We start from the raw sequence: 9379 nt of genomic DNA, 5'->3' as shown, positions 1-9379 counted from the left end.
CCGTCTTATTTATTCTTGATTCTTCATATTTCCATAATAATTTCAGAAATGTTGGGCGCCTGGGTGGCTCAGTTGGTTAAGCGACTGCCTTCGGCTCAGGTCATGATCCTGGAGTCCCTGGATCGAGTCCCGCATCGGGCTCCCTGCTCGGCGGGGAGCCTGCTTCTGCCTCTGACCCTCCCCCATCTCATGTGCTCTCTCTCTCATTCTCTCTGTCTCAAATAAATAAATAAAATCTTTAAAAAAAAAATAATAATAATTTCAGAAATGTTTGTTAATATACACTCGCATATATACTCACACATATAATTCAGATTGGGAAGAATTCATATATTTCTAATATAGAATTTCATAATTTGTGAGCATGGCATACTTTCATTTATTTAGAATTTATTTACTTATCTCAACATTTAGTTGGAATTTACAATACAAAGATCGGTCACATGATATATATTGTTTTAGGTTTTTTTTTTCCTGTTTTTTTTTGTCATCAAAATGATTTTTTTTTTTCCTGTTTGTTGCTGGATTCTATTTGTAAGGACTTTGTGTAGTAATTTTGCATCTATGTTTATAACAGAGTTGGAATTGTGATTTCTTTTTTGTTTAGTGTTCTTTCGTATCAAGTTTATGCTGGCCTAATTAAAAGGAGTCGGCATTTCTGGCTTCTATTTAGAATGTAATAGCTAGAGAGTGCATTCCCACATTAAAAGTAAGAAAAAGTCAGATAAAAAGAAATTTTGAACCCATCAGAGAGCTGAGACTGAAAGGCTATCAACCAGCCTCAAATCTAAGAAAAAACACACACTTCTGAGGGGAAATATGTGCACAAGCACGGCTTAGTTGGAGCAGAGCGCAAGAAGCAGTTAAGAAGATTTCAGTTAAAAAAGTTTAATGAATTGTTAAAAGCCAACTATTAGCTAATGTGTATAAAATATCTGGGAGCCCCAGACAAAAGATGGATTTGCACAGACTTGCAGGCTCTTCCCCACAGACAGCACTATGTGCTCATGAGAAAGACTAGGGGCAGATATGAGGCTGAGCAAAACTTCAGGTGCTTGTGCAAACTGGAAAGGAAGGAACAGTCATTTCTGATGAAAGACAGAGCATCCCTCTTCTCTACTATCTCTCCCAGGGAACAACAGCCTCAAGCCCCAGGGAAGGAGAGCAAGCAGTCATCCACAAGACATGTATGTGTCCTTTTTATTTAAATGTCTTTTTCTTGAAGATCACCTCATAAAATGAAATCTCTTCATAAAATCCCCACATAACAGTTGAGGTCATGGATTTGGGAGAATAATCCAAAACTGTTTCCTCTAACCAACTTCTAATCTGCTCATACAAATAAAATGTAGTTGTTTCAGATTTAATCAATGTCCTATATAATATGAAATTTTAAACCCAAACTATTGCAACTATATTAAGCAAAAGAGAATCTCAGTATTGCTCCTGAAGAACATCTGATTTGGTATCAGTATAAAGTTGAAAACATTGTTTCCCAGCAAATAAATTAATGCATATGTTGGATAGACTTATTTTATATTGTTATCTTGAACAATGAAAAAGAGTTCTGAAGCACAGTAATTTTGATTGTGCAACAATTATTTATTTTTACTTAAACTAAATGGTTGAAATATTCAGTTGTTTCTCTACTTAACTATTTTTTTTACTTTAAGTATAGATGACATACAATATCCTATTAGCTTCAGAGGCATGTCATAGTGATTCAATATTTTTGTACACTACAAGATAATCGTCACAATAAGTTTAGTTACCATCTCTCACCATATGAAGTTATTACAATATTAGTGACTTTATTTCCAATGCTGTGCATTACATCCCCATGAGTTATTTTATTTTATAATGGGAAATTTGTACCTCTTAATTCCCTTCACCTATTTCTGTCTATTGGTTTTTAATAATAAAACAATATCATAAACATTTAGTAGTATGTCAGTTAAGATGTCTTTAGCTTCAAGTAACTAAATGTGGAAACAAAATAAACATGATAATGTGTTACCCTACCATATCCATATATAATGTGTTACCATACAATACAAAAAAACATTCATTAATTTAGTGCTTTACTCATTTCTTTTTTGGCTTCTAAACGATTCTTTTGGCTTTACTCTGATATTTTTTACAATGACTTCTGAAGCTCTAAGCATCATCCTCACATGGCAATATCTAAGGTAGTAAAATGTTAGCTTCTGTGCTGTTTTATTTGAACTTTCTCAGAAACCTCAGTGGACTTATCCTTAGGTGTTATTGGCTATGTATGTGACATACTCATGTTGACTCCTAATTATTGGCAAGGGAACAGAAATACCACCGTTGCCTTATACTAATCAACATCTACCAATTACCCAAGCATATAAATAATGGCTCTATTCTTAAGAAGTAGTAAGATGGTAATTGTTGTTTTGTGAGCAGCCATGTCAAAAATTATTTTAAATAGTAATTTATATGTTTAAGGATCACAAAATATAATATTGATCTAATAAGAAAGGACCTTCTTTTTTCTCTTCTGAAATCTCTGAATCATCTTGCTAGTGTAGAATTGATGCCAAGCCCATGTGATTCGCTAGCAGTTGAGGCCAGTCTCCTAATAATGAGAGAGGAGTTGCGGATATAAAATGTGCATAAATTCACATACAGCCTGAAAGTATGAAAATTAACTCATTAAGCCACAGATGAAAATTTCTCTTTCTATAGATATAATTTCCAAAGACGTGAACAAGCTTTTAAGGACTATTTTAAATATGAAGAGGCTTGTAAAATTGGTTTGATCTTTATGTCAGTTTCTTACATCTTTTTATTTCAATATTCTAGGAACTGACTTTGCTTAAGAAGCTTTTCAAAGTACATAAGAGCAAAGCAGCTTAGACTAAAAAAACTCCAATTCATTACTGAATATGTTGAAAAAAGTTGATAAATAATCTGTTATCATAATTAGGCATCAATAGTCAAGCAACATTAATTACAGTGAGAATTGTATTAATTGATAATAAGCATATCTTCCATGGGCTTACAATTAAAGTATTGATATATCATTTACATTAATTTTGCTAGGTACTTTCCACTTTGATTTAGACATATATACAAGAACTGGCAGAAAAAGGATAAATACTTTTTACGCTATACAGTTACAAGAGTGAATCATATAAAGCATAATAGAATATTCCAAAAATATATGATAAATCATGTCTTCAGAAAAAGGAAAAATCAATGCAGGATAAAGTTTGGGAGAAAATTCATAACCTTGAAAATTATTAAATACTGGATAGGTATAGACTTTAAGGGAGACTTATCATTCCAGGCAATGGAAGTAGATTGAGACATGGCTCATATAAGAGAGAAGGAATGTGAGCGAGGAAACTCTCTTAACAAGAAAAAAGTCTTTATGTAAACACACTTTATGTAAAAAGTCTTTATGTAAACTACAAATGAAATTCTTCGAATAGATTTTAACTTTTAGAAGGTACTAAGTTTATTTTGGAATTTATGAACGTTGGAGAACAGATGAAATTTAATCATATTAAATTAGAGTTGAAGGATTTAAATTTGTTTGTTGCTGTTGTTTGGGGACAATTTAAATGTTAGCTATATTCCAATATTTGAATTACTATCATGTTGAAGAAAGACAACCCAGGAGAATTTATCCAGGCTTAATATAAAGACAGAAATGTATAACTCATCAGCAACAACAATAGATAAGAGATTGTATTTGTCATTGAAGGTTTAAATAAAAAAAAAAATAACTGAATTAAAATGTTGGAAAGACATTTTAACCCTTAACAATAATTTTGACCTTGAGATTTTGTATGCACCTTGATTTTGGACACTTGAGCTCATTTGGGAAAGCTAAGTATGCTTTTTCTCTTGAAATAACATTTTGATTTATTTTTGTTCCGTTTCTCTATTTGAATACTAATTTTCTTAACTGAGAACACAGAAAAACTAACAGTCAATGCATAAATTTTACATTGTATTCTTTATATCTTTAAAATTATACCTTATCTCATTTCTAATGTTATTTGAATTTGTTAATTTTTTCTTGAATTTTCTTCAGATATGTTTATGTATTTTATTTTTCTTTCAAATAAATCTTGGACATATCAGAGAATGTCACCCGTATAGGTTAACTTATACAGGAAGTATTGGCCTTTTTTTTGTGGTCTGTATGAATATATTATAAAAATGTTCCAAAGACTTAAAAAAATAAGGATTTTTTCTCTTTGTAGAAAACACATTTCTATATGGTACATTATTTTAATGTTATATATTTATTTATTTTATTTTATTATTTTTTTATTTTTATTTATATGTCAGAGAGAGAGAGAGCGAGCACAAGCAGGGGGAGCAGCAGAGGGAGATGGAGAAGCAGACTCCCCACTGAGCAGGGAGCCCGATGAGGGACTCTATCCCAGGACCCTGGGATCACGACCCGAGCCGAAGGCAGACGCTTAACGACTGAGCCACCCAGGCGTCCCGTTATATATATATGTATACAATATCTACACTTAAACATAAGAGGAATATTATATCCAACACCTGTGTGCTATGTGTTTCACTCTAGTGAATCAGTACGGCTCCAGTAAAGAATATTCGGGTGTTTTTCACCTAGCTGATTTCCTAGTACTAAGATATTAGTACATGAATCTTTGTCTTAAATAGTCCTCTATATTACCTGTTAGACTGTATACCGAGTAAGGTTCACACCTCCTTCTTACACGGAATGATATTAATTATGAAGGGTTTGCGGTACTTGATATCAAAGTTTTTAGAGGCAGATTCCCTGACTGTACCATTTTCTAGCTCTGTAACTCGGGCAAATTTCTCAGCTTCTCTGTATTTCAATTAATAACCTATAAAATAATTTCACTTTATTACCTACTATTGAGAAGTCCTCTGAGGAGAAAATGATTTAATTCATATAAAGTTCTTAGAAGAGAGCCTTACTTAATGAGTACTACCTAGTACTCATTAAGTGTTAAATATTAGGATTACCATCTTTGCCATCCTATTTTTACAGATGTCTATCCTTTATGAATAGAAGATAATATGATCTCTTTGTACCCCAGCCTGCTCTACTTAATACCGCAGGCGATCCTCTTACCCCTGTCATTGGCTTCCTTCTCCCCAGTGAACTTCATATGGGTGTAATTAGAATTTCTAATGGAGGTTCTGATTAGAATTTCTGATTAAATCAGGGAAACACATCAGTAGGCTTGTCAACAACTAGATTCTGCTGCTTAAAGGGAAAAGATATTTGGGCTGGTTCCCCAGCAAAATCTACAACTAAGCTTCTGGCTTGGCTCTTCAGGAATCTCTAGGACTGAGATGACAGGTTCCAGAGGAAAATGCGAGGCCAGTTCCCTGTATTTTGTTTCTCTTTTTTCTGAATCCCATAACTATAACTTTCATATTACTTGCCATTGACTTTCTTTAAAGATTTAACATACCCCAGAAAGTCAGGTGTTATACAATCAAAAGAAAAAGCATGCCCTTGAAAGAATATGAATATGAATATATATATATTTATATCTATATATGAATATATAGATATATATAAAACCTCTCAAAAATTGGCCTCTTCTACCCTGAACTTCTAGTTTAGCAATGGTCTCCTTCTCTAATTTTAAAGCAAAGTCTTCTGAAGCCTGCTCCAGGCTTCAATTTTGGTACCAAAACCTCTAAGAAGATAGTTATTTCAACAATACAGAATGCAATATTTGACCTTTAAATATATATTTCTATGCTCCTTGATTTACTCCTTCTGCTCACTCTTCTCTAAGAATTTGACAAACTTTTTAATATGTTCTGAAGCTTAATCTTATGGAATACTCTAAAATTGATAACTGAGAGTATGCATCTTCTCTACACAACATTGCTCTAATGCTCTTATGAGATATCTTTCTTTTCTGATTATATCTGGGGAGTTGTCTTCAACCACAGATAAAGATATATACTATACGAATATTCTTAAAAATCGTTACTACCTACTCTCACCTCAGATGAAGGAGGATTTCAAGGCTGGAAATGTACTTATCTATGACTGAGTTCAATTTAGCTGAAACCTTGATTTCTTCTTATTGGGATGAACTCAGTATTGCCAGGTAAGGCTAAAAAAAAGTCATAATTTAAAAATCTGATTTATTTTTAACCATTTAGTCACTCTAGAATTATTTTGTGAATACCTTTTCTCCTCCTGAGAGCTCAGGAAGCAATCTAAGTTCTATGACTAGTGATAAAGTTGGGAAATATGGATCTTCCTTGTTCAGAGCTTGTGGGCTGCTTAATTAATAAGCATTCTTTGTCCATCCACAGAGCTAGCAAATCACTCGTATCCTCCCACTCACTATGTGCCTCCATTGCTGAAAGACATTTTAAGCATGGCCTTTGATCACCAGTTTCAAAGTTCATTGGTTACCTACCCTTCTCGAGAGTCTTTGGGTACAGTAGATTGCACTCATCCTATCCTTTGCACTCCAAGTAAGCTGGTCAATATTTCAAAGCTTTTTCTAACGCCATTGTGTTTTTCAGTGTTGTCTAAAAGAATCCTTAGTCTTCTTAGACAGTTCTCTCAAAGTCTTTCTTACCACACTGTCACACACCCAGTATAGAGTTCCCCTGACAGAAATGTGGTCACCCAAGATTTCTAGGTTAGTAGCTTCCAAGGTAAGGGGGAGAGGAAAAGTGGGAGGAAACAATATGTGCTCCCAGAGGAACATTTGGAAATGTACAGGATGCTTTCTGGTCGTCACAGTGACTTGGGGTGACAATGTTCAAGATGGACCTACAAAACTAACAATTGTCCTCCATCATCAACACCCACTTATGAAAAAAAGGATAATAGAAAAATGTTCTCATAACTCTCTAATTCTGCAGGGACATGTACTGCTTGAACCTCCTCTTTTGAACCAGAAGAAGACTTGACTCAAGAATCAAGTTACATCAATCCCAAATCCCTTACTTTTACAAATTTGTTCAGTTATTTCTTTTAGGTTGAGAACAGGTTTGTGGATAATTATCTCAATTTTATAGTTTATGAATAACCCACATGTTGTTTTTTGTTGTTGTTTTTCCCCTTCAGATCTTTTTGTACTTTTTTTTTTTTTAATTGGGATCTCCATCTACTTGAGTAAAACAAATTTTCTCTCTCAAATACATAACTTCTACCTTGGTTAATCCATTTCCAAATAAAATTTGAAAAAATTTATTAAATATAAAAATATAAAATATTTATTTCATTGTGCTTAGGTCTTTCTTTAATCAGTGTCTGCTAAAAAGAAAGGGATGAAAAGAGATGAATAAATAAATGGATGAATAAATAGATTGATGCTACTTTCTTTTTGTTATTTATTAGATATATTTTGTATTTTGAGAAATTCCTAACACCCATGTAACACAGATCTCTATCAAGAAATGGAACACTTATATTATACCAGAAAGCCTCTTATGCTCCTTTTCAGTAAAACACTCTTCTCTCAACACCTAAACAATCACTGCTCTGATTTCTATTACTCTAAACTAGTTTCATCTCTTGCAGGACTTCATATAAATGGAATTACATAGTATATATAGGTTTATGTATGGTTTCATTCACTCAATCATTTTCTCAATGTAATGTTTCTGAGGTTCATGCATGTTCATGCAAATGTTACTAGCTCATTCTCTTCAAATATAGTCATATTCTATTTTATTATTGATGGGCAGTTTATATATCTACTTTTCTTTGTCCATGTCTTCCTCTGGTTCTTTGAATATTTTTAGGACAATTGTTTAAAGTATTTATCTGGTAGATTTGCCATCAAGTCTTTCTTAAGGAAAGTTTCTGTTGTTTTATTTTCTCCTTTGAATGGGACAAGGTTTGGTTTCTTTGTACGCCTTATGATTTTTTTTGGAAACTAGACATATGAATATAATAATGTGGTTACTCTGAATATCAGACTCTTCCTCTTCCCAGTGTTTTCTGTTTTGTTGTAAAAAGAAGTGCAGAAGATCAGTAAACTTGAAGTGCAAACTTGAGGTTTTTTTAGGTCTTTTCTAATTCTGCAATTTTCCCTGGACCTGCACAGTGACTTCTTAAATGCTCCCCATATATATAGGCTGCTTTTCATTCTTGAAAGTGGAAAAAAAAGAAAAATTAAGATGAAATAAAAGACATTGGCTCTTTAAATCCCCTGGAAGTCATTTTGGCCAGATGGGGAGGGACTCAAGTAATGGGGATGGGTGCAAAAATAATGGCTTCCCAATAATCGGTGATCTAAAACACCTAGCACTGTTAAGGTTCCTCTTGAATCTGTATCTCCTGGATTTAAATTCCTTAAAGACCCAAATAAACTTTTGTTGTTTATTTTTTTCCTTCTCAGTTTCTAGTTTCACACTTTTACATTCCTATTCAAAGAACTCTGTTTTACACATTGAGAAATATCATTTGCATTAAATCAGAGGTGTGTGATGGACATATGTAAACTTTACTTTAGATTTTGCTCTTTTCTGGGTAGATCACTAACATGGTGAATAAAAAGTGAAACCACCACTGATTTTGAAGAACTCTAGAATGTATGATGGAAATTTTGTTTCCTGGTATGTTGATGTATAATGAAATCCCTTAGGAAAAAGGTGTATATGAAAAGATATATATTAAGATTTTATTTATTTATTTGAGAGACAGAGAGAGCAAGTAGGGGTTCAGCCTTGCTGACTAGAGAGTAATGGCCTCAATGAAATATTCACATATGAGTTTTGTTTTATAACTCTGTGCTTCAAATATGAGCAAACAGATGCACTAGGCTCACAGAATATCAAAAGTAAATTAGACGTCAAACAATTGTGCTTGGGTATTTGTATGTTATGGGCTTTGAAAAGAAACATTGGAAGTGGATCTATTTTGAATTACATAAATCAATAGTAAGTTCTTTCCAATTTGTTTTGACATGAGATAGTTTTAATAAGCTCAAAATGCTATCTACAAAGACTATCTGATTCTATTAACACTTGTCCCTTTAAATTCATTTTCTTCTATCTTTACAAAATATATGGCTTTCTTCCCCGAACTTCTGCACTGTGTTATCACCTAGGGACATTGGTCAGTTATTCAAGATTATATTACGTACCTCTGCAACTTTTCACGGAAAGTTGTCACAAAGCTTCCTTTCCTTTTGTTTCATGTTAGGCAGAGTCACTTCCTTTGTGTCAGTTTCCACTTCTTTCTATAAGAGACATAGCCAAATAAAAGACTATTTTTGATATATTTATCTTATTAGGTGTAAAAGACAGCTGGACATTATGGACTAATTCTTCTGGATATGCTTCAGTCTTCAAAAAAGTTTTCAGAAGCCAGTCAACCCAATTTATTCAAATCGGCATATGGATG

General features: G+C 33.1%; 1 long non-coding RNA gene across 1 annotated transcript; it reads right to left on the bottom strand.

The window, feature by feature from the left end:
* Nucleotides 1–1181: 1181 nt before the first annotated feature.
* LOC145719831 (uncharacterized) lies at nucleotides 1182–9373 on the bottom strand. Its single transcript, XR_014142631.1, has 2 exons — nucleotides 9120–9373; nucleotides 1182–2602 (listed from the first exon to the last, which is right to left on the bottom strand). It is a non-coding gene; the product is annotated as an uncharacterized LOC145719831 (long non-coding RNA).
* Nucleotides 9374–9379: the final 6 nt, after the last annotated feature.

This window comes from Leptonychotes weddellii, unplaced genomic scaffold (assembly GCF_054177405.1).
Source record: "Leptonychotes weddellii isolate Sample4059 unplaced genomic scaffold, ASM5417740v2 HiC_scaffold_7526, whole genome shotgun sequence".
Taxonomy (NCBI): domain Eukaryota; kingdom Metazoa; phylum Chordata; class Mammalia; order Carnivora; family Phocidae; genus Leptonychotes; species Leptonychotes weddellii.
The sequence above is the reverse complement of the archived record's forward strand: the minus strand, read 5'-3'. Positions and strand labels throughout refer to the sequence as shown.